General features: G+C 31.9%; 1 long non-coding RNA gene across 1 annotated transcript; it reads left to right on the forward strand.

The window, feature by feature from the left end:
• The first annotated feature begins 477 nt into the window (after positions 1-477).
• LOC127721318 (uncharacterized) lies at positions 478-12,063 on the forward strand. Its single transcript, XR_007991139.1, has 3 exons — positions 478-630; positions 9,729-9,868; positions 11,836-12,063. It is a non-coding gene; the product is annotated as an uncharacterized LOC127721318 (long non-coding RNA).
• The last annotated feature ends 4,704 nt before the right edge of the window (positions 12,064-16,767 follow it).

Genomic DNA, 16,767 nt, shown 5'->3' on the forward strand with positions numbered 1-16,767 from the left:
TTTCGAATACCTGACAAAAAATTAAAAAAAAAAAAAGTTTTAAGATAACTTTGCCAAGAGTCACTGTACGGTTGTCTGCTCGTTTAATGGGATTTCTTAATTGTATATTCGGCATCACTGTCCATTACTGAGATACATAAAGGTAAGAAAAACACATTCAGTTTTATAAGTTTGTATCTGGTATAGAAAACAAACAGTTTCAATTGAAAAAAAAAATGTTATAATTATACGTTCTTGTACGTGATTGTTCTTGATGAGAAATGATAACATTCAGACTGCTATTTAATACAACGAAACGAGGGTAAGTACTTGTTGCATATAAATAATGAGAGTGGTGCAGTATACCTTCAATGACAAATATAAAAGATATAGAAAATATGATGGGCCAAATAAAAAAAAAACATAGAGAAAAATGGCCTTAGAATTTAAAGAATACAGAAATGAAGTACCCCATCCAGACCCTCCTGTATATTTAATTGGGAGAAAGTTCAAATGCATACAGGAACGTGCTGTCTACACTATTTAAGATCATTTTGCCGGTAGTCACTGTACAGTTGCCTGCTCATTTAAAAAGGGAATTTGTTTATTGTATATTCGGCATCACTGTCCATTACTGAGAAATACTTAAAGGTAAGAAACACAATCAGTTTATAAGTTTGTATCTGGTATAGAAAACAAACAATTTCAATTGATAAGAACGTTATGTATAGACGTTTTTATACTTGATTGTTCTTGATAAGAAGTGATAACATGTAGACAAATATTTAATACAACGAAACACAGTGTAACATTAGTAGCCTATATATAATAATAGAGAGACAAGCCATACTTTAATACAATGCTAGAGCTCACTAATCAACAATAATACATTTTGCAATACGACGCGCCCTTATCTGCTTTGTCTATCAACACAACACGTGCCTTAACTGTGAACTATAAAGTTATTTATGAATGAACGAATGAAAGTTACAATATTACATCTCTTCCTTTCTCAAATGAAAATAAATTCTATTTTCAATTATTTATTATTGTTTGTGTAGTCATAAAACCTTTAACTGTCTGTGTAAACAAATAAAAGTGATAAGATGCGTAAAATGATATATCAATAGAAAATTAGAAATTTACAGTCTGTGATAAATATACAATATTAGGTCAATGTCAGAAAAATATAAACTTTTTTGTTTGAGGCTTAGAAACTGGGGAAACGCGAGGTTTTATCGAGCCCTTCCCTAGTTTTATGCCGAATACAAAAAAAGTTTATATTTTTCTGACATTGACCTAATATTGTTTTTATACTGCAACTTAAACTGATATATTTTTAGCTATTTGAATTGTTATACAAATTTCAAACTTATTTTCTTCCCTTAATGAACCCCTGATTGTGGAAAAAGTTATCAATGATGACATTGACATTGCCAAAAAAAATAGCTTTGTTACTATATTTAGGAAATAAACACAACTAGTTGCAGTATAAATATACAATAAATGTACATTGTCGGAAATTTTTTAATTTATTTGTACGAGCTTTAGACACAGGACGAAAAGCGAGGCTCGCCGAGCTTTTCTCCTGTTTCGTAGCGAGTACAAAAGCATTTTATATTTCCGACAATGTACATATATTGTTTTTATCCTGCAACCAACACCCGGCATTTGAGGTTTATTTGTTTAACTCACAATCATTGTCTCTGATATTTCAAAGAAATCGACATAGTTTAAACGCAGACCGCGAAAAGGACCCCGAAATTAACTGTTAACCAGAAAGAAATATTCATATTACCGCTTGCTCAACAAGGAAGCGGGTAACAGGAGATTTTATTTGTACATGCACAAATAGAGCAAAAATGTATTTGTGTACCTATTATTTGTACAATAGAGGGCTGATTGCAGCTTTTTTCTTTCAAAACGATGAAAAAATAACAAGGATTTTACAAGATTTTCAAAGATGACATTTTAAACAATATGACATCCACTTTTGGAAAGAAAAGTAAGGGTTAGCGAGGAAAATTTTTTAATAGCAATACATGGATAAAACCAGAGGTTTCCTAAAATCAGGCAAAAATTCAAAAACAAAAGGAGCAAACATCCTTAATGTGTGTGAATAGTGAATTCCACAAAATAATTTGTACCAAAATTCACAAACATATAGATCAATATCAAACCTCATTGATACATCAGAAAGAGCACAGGAATATTATGCCTCTATGCTCTTTATCGCACACAATCATCGAGATATTTCGGTGTTTTTTTTTTCTCTCGGAGTGATCTTCTATATGGTGTGTTTGGTATAATGTCATCATGAATATTTTTCTATTTCCTCATCTTTCATTAATTTAGATTTTCTAACCTGTTTGAAGTTAACGAATTTCGAGTTATTTCTTTATGTTGTTCGGTCGTTGGCGTAATCATACTACCTTTTTTAATTCTAATTGTTAATGTTTTCGGATTATACGGTGTAGACGGTTTATCATTCTTTTTTTTTTTTAACTAGCACGGTATATCCTACTGAAATTAGATACTTTTACTGAATGATTTTTTTCGAAGTATGACTTCATTTTACTTTTGTTTCTGTGGTCGGCTTTTCGCACTTCACTGTCAGCTTGATCTTTTATTTGGATGATCGGCATTATGGTATTGATTTTCCTTCGAAATAAAAGTTCTGTCGGTGACAAGCTAGTTGTTGCGTGTGGTGTCGCTCTATAGTCGCAAAAAAAATGTATGTATTTCTTGCTTCCAGCTACGATGTTCCGTTTGAGCTGCACGAATCGCCTTCTCTATTGTTCTCATGAATCGTTCATTTTCTGTGTGTGCGCGGGACCATAACGGTGTGATTTTTTTGTGCTTAAATCAATCATTACCATTATGTAATAGTCATTCGGAAACGGTCCACAAAAGTCCATTCTCAGATTTTTCCAATTATTATTCGATATCTCGGACATTTGCAACTGTTTGAATACATTTTTCGGAGTTGATGATATACATGATTTACACACAAGGTTGTCTATTTCAGGGAAGTATACCTTTTCACGTAACAACTGTTTTGTGCGTACTATCCACTGGTGCCTTTTGTCTACAGTTGAATACACGCATCTGTAAATCCTTTGGAATAATGATTCTGTTACCATCAAGTATCATCTCACTATCAATAATGGGAAGGTCTGTTAATTCGTACCGTAGTCTTGAGAACGTATCAATCGCAGCACTCTCATCCTTGTCCCACCTGTTTGATTTTAATGCGATTATAACGGTTAAAAGGTCACTATCCTTTTGCGCTCTTACAGCTATCTCATAAAGGGCCATTGCCTGTGGCCATTGCGTTGTCAGTTAAGTATCTGACATATTCTTCTGCTAATTGAGAATGTTTATATGCAATAGATGTAGTCGGCGTCCGATGTCTCGATAAACAATCGACCGCGTTCACCTTTCCAGGTTTGTACTGGACTTTGAAATTTTACTGTTGTAATCATTGTCTCCATCTTTCAATGCGAGCTGGTGATTTTGCCTTCGGAATATTGAAAATAGTTTCAAGCGGTTGATGATCGGACACCAACGTAAAAGACTTTCCGTACAAATAAAAGTATTCAATGGCCCATCTAACTGCCAATGCTTCCTTTTCTATTTGCGAATAGATTGTTTCAACATCTGTTATAGAACGGCTAGCATTTGCGATTATTTTCCCATTTTGTGTTGATAATCTACCTATCCAACGGGACTTGCATCTACTATCAACATTGTTTCTTTGTTGAGGTCAAAATACGACATCACACGGTCAGCAACAAGTTTGTTCTTTAGCTTGTCAAATGATTGCTGTTGTTTAGATGTCCATTGGAACCCTGCTTTGTTAACTTGCGGAGCGATTCAGTAATGGTTGGAAAAAGTAAAATCACAAAAATACTGAACTCCGAGGAAAATTCAAAAAGGAAAGTCCCTAATCAAATGGAAAAATCAAAAGCTCAAACACATCAAACGAATGGATAACAACTGTCATATTTCTGACTTGGTACGGGGATTTTCTTATGTAGAAAATGTTGGATTGAACCTGGTCTTATAGCTAGCTAAACCTCTCACTTGTATGACAGTCGCATCAAATTCCATTATATTGACAACGATGCATGAACAAAACAAACAGACACAATAGGTAAACATGTCAAAAATTGAGGTACAGCAGTCAACATTGTGTTATCATCTTGAAAGGTTCGAAATAAAACGTCTTACATAAATGGACATAGCTAGGAAACTACAATTTTCACCTACGTCTTTTAGTATTGTTGTGTTCCTTATATTAGGGTCATTATTAAAAAACATGCATATTTTGATAAGGTAATTTTCGGAAAACTGATGTCATTGTTTTAAAAATTAAAATATGTCCTGCTATTCTGAAATATGGTAGCAGCTATATTTAGAAATATGCAATGGTTAAATTTAGGAGTTCCTTCTACTTTACAAATTGTAGGTCATCCTTTGATAGAATCATGTCAATGGTGTTACCAATATGAAAACATGCATAAAATTATTAAAAATATTTTTAAATACCAAACAACTGTTCCAATTTGTTAATGCTTAAATTACTACTTATTAACATTATTTTTATAGGTATGCATTCTATTTGAACATAAATTTCAGAATAAATTGCTGTAAAAACATAGCTGTCCTAATTATGACTGTTGTTAATAATAAAAAATACACTAAAACTGAATATATGTAAAATGTGTAAGTCTGAATGATTAGATAATGCATAATCCTTCGTATACGACATAAAAAAAAACTTTCATTTAATAATAAAAAATAAAAACTATTGCATTTTATATAGTAACACTACTGACCCTTCAGTAACTACAATAACACAAAAGTATCACAATTGACAACAAAGCTCAAATTTTACTTTTATTAAGCACTGAACACAATACAAAGAACACTTAACAAAAGAAAAAGAAAAAAAGTTAATACTTAGGCTAAAAAAAAAAATCCCAAATCATATAACATAAAATCAATAACTAAAAGTGTCAATAGTGTTACTAAATGGTGCCCATGGTGTTACCAGCATATACCAGGTTGTGAAAACTTGGCATAGGTAATACATTATATTGTTAAAACATTGTTAAATAAGTACTATATTTCATAAAAATATGATGCCTTGGTTGTTAAACATGAAACAAAAAACACAAACAATTGCTGATTGTCATAATAAATTCAGTGGTGTTACTAAACTGGTCAATGGTGTTACCTTTGTAAAGGTGGTCTCGCCATTGACAGTAACACCAATGACGTACAGGTGCATTTTACATTTAGTTGCAAAATAAATGCTCCCTTCCTCTATTTTATATGTTCTTCTTGTGCATGTTTCTACAACAATTATCTTTTCATAAATCAAAGTTAAGGAAATCTTTTGGAAAATGATTTTTATAAGGGTACACCATGGACACTAATTTTATTATATAGCTTTCACTTACTTTTAAGATTTTTTCACTAATTTTCAACATAGATTTTTTTTTGTCGACTGCATTACATGCTTACAGGTAACATTGCTAGGGGAGACACTATTGTAAATGCTGAAAACTTAAGAAAGATAACTCTTACCAAACCAATTTTCCTTTTGGTAACACCAGTGACTTAAAAAATGAGACTCTTTTTTTTGTTGATTTTTTTATCATAAAACAAACATACACTATTCAGATCATTAAAAAACTATTGTATATATAAAATTGAAATGCAACAAATAGTGATAACCCGTTAAAAAAAGGATATGAATTAAAGTCATATTTCAGGTCTGAAAAGTACTATAGAAAAAATTAACAGTTAATTCTGGCTATATCCAAGGGTTTTAGAAAACATTACGTAAGGATGTCTTTATAAAATTTCATACTTAAAACTGTATATAGTGTATCACAAAACATTCATATCTAACATGTACAAGTGTTATCTTGATATATTTTCATGTCTGTGACTTAAAAGACCAAATAACATATATTTGCATGTTTTTTATAATGACCCTATATTAATTAATATAGCGCTTATCTTTCTTGGATTAGCTGATACTCAGTCTGCACTGAAAATATGACCATCAAAGTCCAGTTTATTCTTGTTGAACTCACACTTTGATTTATTCAATGTTAGGTTTGTCTCTTTCAAACGTGCGATAAGCTTTTCCAATTGTCTATCGTGTTCGTCCTTGATCCTACCAAATACGATTATATCATCGGATTTATTTCGTACTCCATCTAATCCTTTGTTCACGTTACTCAGCTTATTTTGCAATAATTCTGCTGTTGACGAAACACGTAAACTGAAACGTTTGTATCTTCATAATCCTACTTGTGTCGTGAACGTTGTAATGTTTAACTCCACTTGATGATAACAACTATAAAGGTCCATTTTTGAAAACACTTTTGATCCGTTTAAATCCAAAATCATGTCATCAAGTGTTGGTGTAGTAAAACGTGAACGCAAAATAGCCTTGTTCGGTTCCCTCATATCCACGTATTATTTAATTTCGTTCTGCGTTTTCGCTTTTGCAGCCACTTCTATTTGGGACACCCAAGGTGCCGGTCAATCCACTTTTTCTATTATATCCTGCTTTTCAAGTTTCTCGAATTCTGCACCCACTTGTTTATGTACGTGTGACACGGAATACGTCTATTCGGTTGAATAACCGGCTTCGCATTTTCATCAACATGAATTTTCTTTTTTTCTTCATGTTTTAATTTTTTGATTCCGTTGAACACATCGCAATATTTGTTGCATAATATTTCATACTTATTTGATACTGAAGAAATGACGACTGGTACTATATTCTAAGCAACAAATGTATCATAGCACAATAAATTGTTAACTGTTGTTATTTTACGGTCAGTTTCTATCGAAGCATGCAATTTTCACATCAACTTCAGATTCTTACCTATCCATATGCGAATACTCTGGTGGCGGCGTGAGAAAGTTTTAGTTTACACTTGATTTCATCGAATGTGCTTTCATCAATATTATTGATAATGGATCTTGTGTCGATTAAAATATCCACATTAGAATTATTGATTATCGCGGTAATTTTCTGCTTTCCTTTCTATACTTTGTTCACAGTATTTTCTCGTAATCCGTATCCATATCCATCATCATGATCAGAACTGCTGTCTTGAGCATCGTCGTATTCATAATAATCAACTTTATTGACTCTTTTTTTGTACGTGTTAATTCCATCACGTTTGGATCTGCATACATCTGCGAAAAGATTCATCTTTTTACAACTTTTTCAAATGCTGGACGCTTGTTTGCATACGGAAAATCACCTTCACAGTTTCTGCAAGTATTCATCATGTTCATTTTCTTTACTTTGTGACGTTCTTACGTATACTTTCCTCACAGCATTTTCGGATTGTTGGTAAGATTGTTCAATTTCCGTTTTTCGGAAAGCTCTAACGCTCTAAGTGATGAAATAAATCATTCAAGGATCGTGTCTTCCCGTAGAGCCTTTCTTCTTAGTCTCGATGAATGACAACCTTGGATTAGTTTCTATTTCACTGGTAGTGTCAGTAAATTTATAGTTTACAGCTATCTAGTGTAGTCATGTATGAAAACTGTCGATGATTTCATCAGATGCCTGTTTGACTTGCCTCAATATATAAATGTCATACTCTGTGTTCTTTTTCGAAGCAAGGTAAGCTGTTAGTTTGTTTTAACGGCTACAAAGTCTTCTCCTGTATCTTCAAGGGTATCAAAGACTTCGTTTGCCTCTTTGCCAGCGTAATGCTTTAGGTTTAAACCGATGAATAAATTTTCTAATCTACTTAGCTATTTACGCCACCTTATTTCTGCATTCTTCTCATATCCAAGATAACTTGGAAAAGTTGATAAAAATGCAGCCGCGGTTTAATTGTCAATGTCACTACTAAATAAATCCACAAAATACTTTTTTTTTTCACTTCCAACGCTTTTATTCTCGTCGTCAATGTGACATTGGTAGCCTATATATAATAATAGAGAGACAAGACATGTGTACTGGTTAACATACTTTGATACAATGCTAGAGCTAAGTAATCAACACTAGTACATATTGCCATACGACGCCCCCTTATCTGCGATGTCTATCAACACAACACGTGCGTGAATTATGATCTATATGATTATTCATGAATGAATGAAGGTTACAATATAACACAAATGTAAGGATTAATTGCAATATGAATAATATGAAAAGTGTTTTTTACCTTAAGGATGTTCGCTCCTCTGTTTCAAAATAACAAGCTTATTAAAACACTGTTATAAATTGATAGTATATAAATGAAGGAACTGAAAAAACAGAAAAAAAATGAAAGGTCCGTGTGCTTGTTTTCGAGATATAAGCCATTGAAAATTTGGCGGGAAATGATTCTCTCTAGATTTTTCATATTTTCAACATTGGCCGCTTTTTTGTTTCAAAAACTATGAAAAAATAACAAGGATTTTATAAGATTTTCAAATATGGCTTTTTAAACTATATGTAATAAAATTATGAAAAGAAAATTAGGGGTTAGTGGGCAAAATTTGTTCATGGTAATACATGGATAAAACCAGAGGATGCCAATAATCTGCAAAAAATCAAAAACAAGAGGAGCAAACATCCTTAATGACACAGCAATCAAACGGCACACAAAAACATAAATGACATCTTGAGGTCAAAGAACAGTCTGCAAAAAGTGTTTATACTGTACATCAAGCCATTCCTTATCGAGAAATCTTGTCAATAAAGAAAAGGGCTTGCTAAATCCCCTATTTTGTATTTGAAATTAATTTTTAATAAACCTTTCAACACTTTTAGGATACTCTTAAGGCAGACTTCGATGTCTACAGGTTTCAATATTACTGTATTTATTTTCTCTGCTTTGTATATTTTTTTTAAGAGACTTTTTCTAATGGCGCCCGTTTGCTTGTTTGAGACGTATTAGTACAGAGTAAATGAATGAAGGGGTAGTATAATTTTTATGCCTCGTGTTGGCAAAGTTTTATGCTCTCTGCACATTCAATATCCTTTGCAACAACTTGGGAGACAAATTATTTGATGTATTCTATACAATTAACCTCAACAATCACATAGTAATTTAGAAGCAGGAGATTGTAGGTTTTCTCAGAGAAAGAAGTCAGAAACTGTTCTTCTCTGTCTCTCCGTTAAGTATCCGTTATTTAGTACTAAAACGAAGATTGATTGAAACTGTTCTTGAGGATTATCGCTACTCTTGTTTTTGACTTTAAGTCAGATATTCGGAACCGTCTAGTTTTATCCATGTAGTGCCATCAAAATTTTTAACAATTACCCCTATGTTTCTTTACATTATTTTAGTACATATAGTTGAAATAGCCATTTTGAAAATATTTTAAGATTCATATGACTTTTTCATAGTTTTTGAAAGAAAAAAAAGAGAGATTTCTCGCCAAATTTTCAATTGTTTCTATCTCAAAACAAGGACACGGAATTTCATTTTTTCTGCTTTTTAAATTCCGTTATTAATATGCTTGTAAAAGGCTTTTAAAAATCTTGTTACTTTGAAACAGAGGAGCGAACATCCTTGATAAGATTAACTGTTCCAATTAGTATGCACTAGAAGCGCATTTCGACAATCAATGTCTCTTCAGTGATGATCGAGGCCGGCATATTTGAAAATGCAAACATAATAAAAACGTTGGTATGGCTGATAAAAACACAAAAGACCCAAGGAATAGAAATCTTAAAATGATTTTAATAAACGTATAGAAATCTTTTACAGAGAAATGAAATTTCTAATAATAACCTTGCTTATTTTTTCTGGGAGACCAAATCCTAAATGTCGGATTAACATTGATGATCCAAACTTCCAAAACATCAAAACTGCCCTTCCGGCTCCACCAGGAACTCGAATTATTGGAGGTATGTATTTGAGATTATGTAGAGAAAGGTTTTCTTTTAATAAAGATGAGTTTTATAGCAGGTTTGACTGCATTTTGCATTTTGAGTTTGACTGGCCCTCTGGTATCTTTTGTCCCTCTTATATACATTCCGATTGTCATAAATGTTAAAGGTTGATTTATCTCCCATTGCGCATGTTTTTTTTTTGACTGAAAATAGATTTGGCCTGTTTAATGTTCATAAAATAGTGACTTTTTGACCTGTTGACAAAAATATAAAAATTTCAGGAAATTTAACCACACAATTTACAGGAATAATTTCATTTAATGATATAACAGTTTGACAAACACTAATTTTGATCACTGAGAAGCATATTTTCTCTCTACTACAATTACATGATTAAAACGTTCAGTTAACTCCCTTAGGTGTAAAGACCTCCGTAATAAGTGATAATGGCTGTTGATCCTGTTTATGTACAACATAAAAATCGAAAATCAAATTTGATATACAGCAACAAACTACATCCACTGAATTACAGGCTCCTGCTTTTGAACAAGTAAATACAGGAAGTGAAGTTTGCTGGCACCCAATCTTCCCAAAACCTGAGATAGTGATATGATAGCACAAGAGAAGAACAAACTGTAAAAATCAAATAAAAAGGGATTTTCTCACAATGGCAATACAAATTGTACAAAAACGACTAAAACAAAAATTCTTAAAGACACAAAATATTAATTTAAGAGTACTCGAAGCTACTGAAAGCTAGTTCAAAGCCAGTGCAACTTATACAGAAAGTCATGTAACAAAATCAATCACTTAAGGTTCCACTAAAGTCAAAATATAGGACACTTCATAAACATCTAAACTTTGCCTGTATTTTTCAACCTATAATGAGTAAAGTCCTAAACTATGAGAGCATATGTTCATTTAAACATACTTAACATATACACACTGTGTAAATTGTAAATAAACTTGAAATTGTTATGTTGTGGCCAAACCGGTTCTTGGGGTGAACACTAAATTTTCAAAAAAATCTGGAGGCCTGCGAGACGACTTAATTTGCTTAAAATTGGTATGGACGAATACTGTTACATGTATTGCAGGGCAAGCTCATGTTGATTTGTCACATACATATGTTTTAATGGCATATTTGTCCAATTTCTGTATAGTACCTTCGATATTTGTTCACCTAGATACATGAAATTAACTGAAACTCGAAAATCAATACATTTTCTGAAAAATCAACATGAGCTTGCCCTGCATTAGATATAACAGTATTCATATATACCAATTTTAAGCAAATTAAGTCGTCTCGCAGGCCTCCAGATTTTTTTGAAAATTTAGTGTTCACCCCAAGAACCGGTTTGGCCACAACATAACAATTTCAAGTTTATTTACAATTTACACAGTGTGTATATGTTAAGTATGTTTAAATGAACATATGTTCTCATAGTTTAGGACTTTACTCATTATAGGTTGAAAAATACAGGCAAAGTTTAGATGTTTATGAAGTGTCCTATATTTTGACTTTAGTGGAACCTTAACATTCCATGGATTTACTGTAAAGAGGTGATAGACAGACTGTGAAAAAACATGACGTTGTTTTAGAATAAAAACAATAGTTAAAAAAAATGTTGACTTTTGACGAGGTCAATACGTTATATATTTTACCCTTTGAATCACGTGATCGTATTAACCAATAAAAAAAAAAGATACAAAGTACATGTATTTAATATCTATTTCAAATTGATTGTCATTCTTGCAAGAACATTGAGAAGTCCCGCTTTGTTTTCTATATATTTACGATATTACAATCCGATAGTATCCAGTGCTTAACTATAGAGCCTAGTGTCAATTGAAACTTGCAAATGGACCTCTTGATATTACCCGAGTTCTGCTGCATTTCGTATATACTGTCTGGTCAAAGCGTATTTTTTCGTTTTGTATGACGATTCTTTTTTTAATGTTTATATCTTGTATTTTTTCAGGTTTGGGTTACTCGGGTTTCATCGTAAAAGATGTTACCGACACCAGACGTACATATATTGAAATTCCAGGACAATCCAATCTTGACTTAGAACATCTATTGTTCAACGCCTGTAGATTCAACGATCGTCTGAGAAAATATGTTTTTGCACCTGAAGTTTAACAATACAAAGAAAAACAATTTATCAATAAAATTTCGAATAGCAAAAATTCGATGATATGAAAAGTAATTATTGTGTTTCTTAACATTTATATTTAAAAGAAAAAAAAACAAAATTCAACAGTAGTTTACCGATGTTCAAATCTCATAAATTCATTAAATTCATTAAGGTGACATTTATTAAGATAGCGAACAAAAACTGATGAAATCGCATGACATCGAAAAGGAGCGAGACCGGGTGCGTTGACAGGGTAAGCGTCTCCTGCTTTGCATTTTATACCCGGCATGTGTTTCCACACTCAACCCAAATGTCAAAATCAGAAAAAGGACACAATCAGAGGACAAAATGTGATCAACCGTTTGACAAAATAAGCAAATGTATTGCCATATCTTTTCAAAAAAGTATTATTAAAGGCAAATTCAAAAAGGAGAAGTCCAGAAAAAATGACAATATCAAAAGCTTTCAATCAACGGAACAAGTGTAAAACAACAGCCATATTCCTGACTTGGTACAGGTATTTTCCGAAGAAAATGGTCGCTTAAACCTGCTTTTATAGCTAACTAAACCTCCAATGTGTATAATAAGTAATTCAAACAGATACAAAAGGTTAATGTGACAACAATTGGGATCCAACAGCCAAGCAGTGTTGACATACATCACAGACATACAACACAACTTACTAAAAAAATCAAACTAACAAACAAATTAATCCAACAAAGACGGAACTTGTGTTAATTATAACGTATTTCTTTGTATCAAAGTTGAAAACTAATTGATAACTCCATTTAACAATAAAGAAAGAACAAATGCATTAAAACCATCTGTTGAAGAATTAAAAGCAATTGTTTAGAGACAGGCTTTTTTTTATTAAATTTTCAAAGAAGCTAGTTCCGGTTTACTCACAGTTACTATTGGCTACAATCATAGGTTTCTTTTTACTAATTCCCTAAATATATGGTTTATTTATACTTTTGCCTTAAATATGGGGAGTAATTTGCTTCTTCCATATGGAAAATATCACTTCCAGTCTGATATGATAGCTTACTTTGCACTTATTTCAAAAATGAATATATTGTTTATATGTACTTTCACTTGAAATAGTGGAGATAATAAGACACTTAAGGTTTATCAAAAGGTTACATCTGGTGCAAGAAGATAGATTACTTCACACTAATTTCGAAAATATGTTGTTTCTTTATTTTTTTCTTAAAAATATTGGAGATAATTAGTAACTTCCGGTTTAAAAAATGTGACTTCCGGAGTGTCATTTAAAGGTTACTGTATTCTGATTCTAAAATATATAGTTTCTTAATATTTTTCTCTTGAATTAGTGAAAAAAAGGCTATTTTCAGTTGATCAAGGTCACTTCCGGGTGATATTTTTCAAGGTCGAGTGTCACCCAAACCCTTTGCAAAACTCTATGGCTTTATCATTTACCAGAATAAAGAAAATAATCAATTTACATTAAATAATAGCATTTCAGGGTAAAAAAATTCTCTTAGGTACATGTATTATAAGATCAGTTCGGACTGAATGTTTCTTTTCTTCGTCTCAAAAACCTTAACATTTAGCACTTGTTCTTTCATATCTAGCTTTTACTGCATGAGATGAGATGCACACATAAGCAAAGAGTAAAATATAGAACATGACCTTGATCCAATTTTATTTTGAGTTGACCTAGATGATTTAGGTCTCTATTAGTTACGTTTCATGACAAACATTTATATATCACTGTTGTCAATAACAAAAGGGGAACTAAATTTCATATGGAATCTAAGTATCGCTTCGATGAAAAATGACCAAAGCATCCTAAGGATTTAACGAAATATTTGGAAAAAAAAATAAATTTGTCCATTTCTATTACGGTTGCAAAGTAGAAGAGTACACAGAAAACAGTGTTTCGGGAGATAGATCTTACAAAAAAGTATTCGGTTAAGCAGGGTCAGTTTCAAAGGCGATATTATATACCCAACTTCTAAGCGACGTCTTGCAAAACAAAAATTACACGCAAGAAATAAAAGTGGCGGAAGATGAAAAAAAAAAATCAGAACAAAATGAAAAGGTCTTTCCACTGACAAATACAATTGCCAAAAATAAAAACAATAGATCACAAAAAACTTCGTAGATAACTACAGGTTGAGCAATATTAGCCCTACAAACGAGGGATGAGCTCTGATTCTCCTGATCAACTGATCTTTGTTACATCATATGGTACACCTTTTGTAAAGTTTTTTCAGTTTCTGTTTCACTACCAATCTGTCATTATCATCATAACTGAGTAGTAGAATTGTTTCCTCCATCGATACTGTGAGTCTTATAATCTTGTGTCAAATTACTCTATATAATTTCTTGAGGACATTGCTTTTCTTGCCTATGAACGTCGAACATTGTCAAACCCCTTTAAAGAAGGTAAATATGACAATAATGTACGATCAAGTCCTAAACTGGTGGATAGAGTTTTTACATGAATAAAAAAAGCTGCTGAACTAGAACACATTTTGTTTAGGGGCCACCTGAAGCCGCCTACGGGTGCGGTATTTTTTTCTCGCTGTGTTGAAGACCCATTGGTGGCCTTCGGTTGTTTTCTGCTCTTTGGTCGGATTGTTGTCTCTTTGACACATTCCTCATTTCCATTCTCAATTTTAAGTTTCATTTTCAGGTAATTTTTGTTTAAGCACTACAGACTAGTAAGTATTAGTTACACATTGTATTAAGTCACTAGCTCACTATAAAACGAATATATCTTATAAACTATCTTAACATAATAATGGCATTTAGACTTGTGGCCTATCATAGTGATCAAGTATTAAATATTATGAAGCTACTTCCATTGGTCTAAACAAAAACAAATGCCAACAATAACAACTTGCTAGCTTTTAATGTATTCTCTGCATTTATGTTCAATCATTCATCATCAGTTTCTTCGTCTGTTTTTCGGGCGACACGTTTCAGATTTGCCCTGAACGGCGTGCTGTTTTTATTAGCTGGCCTTTTATAGCTAAATATGCAGTTTGGGTTTTGCTCATTGTTGAAGGTTGTACGGTGACATGTTGTTGTTATATTCTATATCATAATGGTTTATAATGACTAACCAGGTCTTGACGACCATCAACACAACGTTCTTACAATGTAATAATTCCGACTGTATTTTTTTGGGTGTTTTCTAGACAGCAGATGATAGTACAGAAATACGAAAGAGAAAGGCTCCTCTTAATTTATTTGTAAACCAATATACTTAATTTAGTTATCTGATTTTAAAAATTTGATTCCGTATATCTAAATTTCTTTGGTTTGGTGCAGTCTAGCAAGCTTACTATTTTTTGACTATCATAATAAGGATGCATTCTTCTGACGTTTCAGTCTCGTTGAAATCTCGTTCTGAAATTATTTCCAAAACATGTATGTAATACAAGTGGAAAATATCAATGAATTTAAAAAATACTATAATCAAACTTAACTCTGTGAAAAAATTGTGTATTTACAACAAGTAGTTTTTGAGTAATAAAATTTTCAAATTTTATAACCAATCGAGTCAGTCTCAGAAGCCAAAATGTTGAGAAAATTGGCGAGGGGTACAAGAAATGATTTTTCCAGATACATGTACATCCCATATCAATGTTTTCTTCTCAAATTTCTTAGATGTGTATCTTTTCAATCATTTATAACAAAGAAGTTGAAATAATATGCTTTTTGTTCTAAAAAAAAAGAGAGCAACCCCAAATTAACAAAATTGACAACATGGTAAATTTGACACGAAAAAGCATCAATTTTTTTTAAAACTATCTTATATTAACACCTACACATAGTTTTTTTAAGTTAAATTTATTCAGATTGGTCCACTTCATCATAAGTGAAAGTATGAAAAAAAAGTTTAATTGTAGAAGTGTGATTTTTTTCATTATAATAGCCCAAAAATTGGTAAAATTTGATGAAAAATGGGAAAATCATCAAAATTGGGTACTTTCAAATGGCTGTAGCAAAAAAATAAGTGCACCACCATAGGATTTTTTTTTTCACAATTATTTTTTTACAGTCATATAAACCCAAAAATTAGGTTAAGAAAAAAGTTTAATTCTAGAAATTTTTAGCTCCTCAGAGGTGTACATCCTTATTGCGACAGCAATTGCTATTTCAGTATATCAGCTAATCATCGAAGTGTACATTATCTCATACGTGTTAATAAGTAGCTAATTTAAATAGAATAAATGACTTCTGCTAAAAAATTTAAGATAATTTAGAAGTTCCTTTTATATATCATAATGGTTTTCCATATTTTTTTATTTTTTGCAGTAATCGTTTTTTTTTTTTTTTTTTTTTTATTCTATTTTTAGGAAATGACTGAATTTCCAATGAAGAAATATAAAAGTTCGGTAAACAAAGGGGTTAACTATGGTATTAAATTTTGAAATGATTACTACAACCTAAATTGTTCAAACTGTGGTATAAGAAGGGGGGATAATAACTATATCTTAAACTATATTTCACTAACCTTTGTTTATTATTTCCTTCGCAACAGTGAAGCGGAAAAATACTGTTCAGTTCCAAATTGTTTTATAAAGGTATTTCTATTTTTTAACTTTTAACTCAACTTATGTTGCATATATTAAACAAAATAAATAAAATTATAACACAGAAATTCAACAACGCTGTGACAACGTCTTTATGACGTTATATGTACAGAACGTTGTCTCAACGTTGGGGACACGTTGCCAATTCTAGTAATAACTATTACATCCAACCAACGTTGTACCAACGTTATCCCACAACTCTACA

Source organism: Mytilus californianus, unplaced genomic scaffold (genome assembly GCF_021869535.1).
Source record: "Mytilus californianus isolate M0D057914Y unplaced genomic scaffold, xbMytCali1.0.p SCAF_12, whole genome shotgun sequence".
NCBI lineage: Eukaryota > Metazoa > Mollusca > Bivalvia > Mytilida > Mytilidae > Mytilus > Mytilus californianus.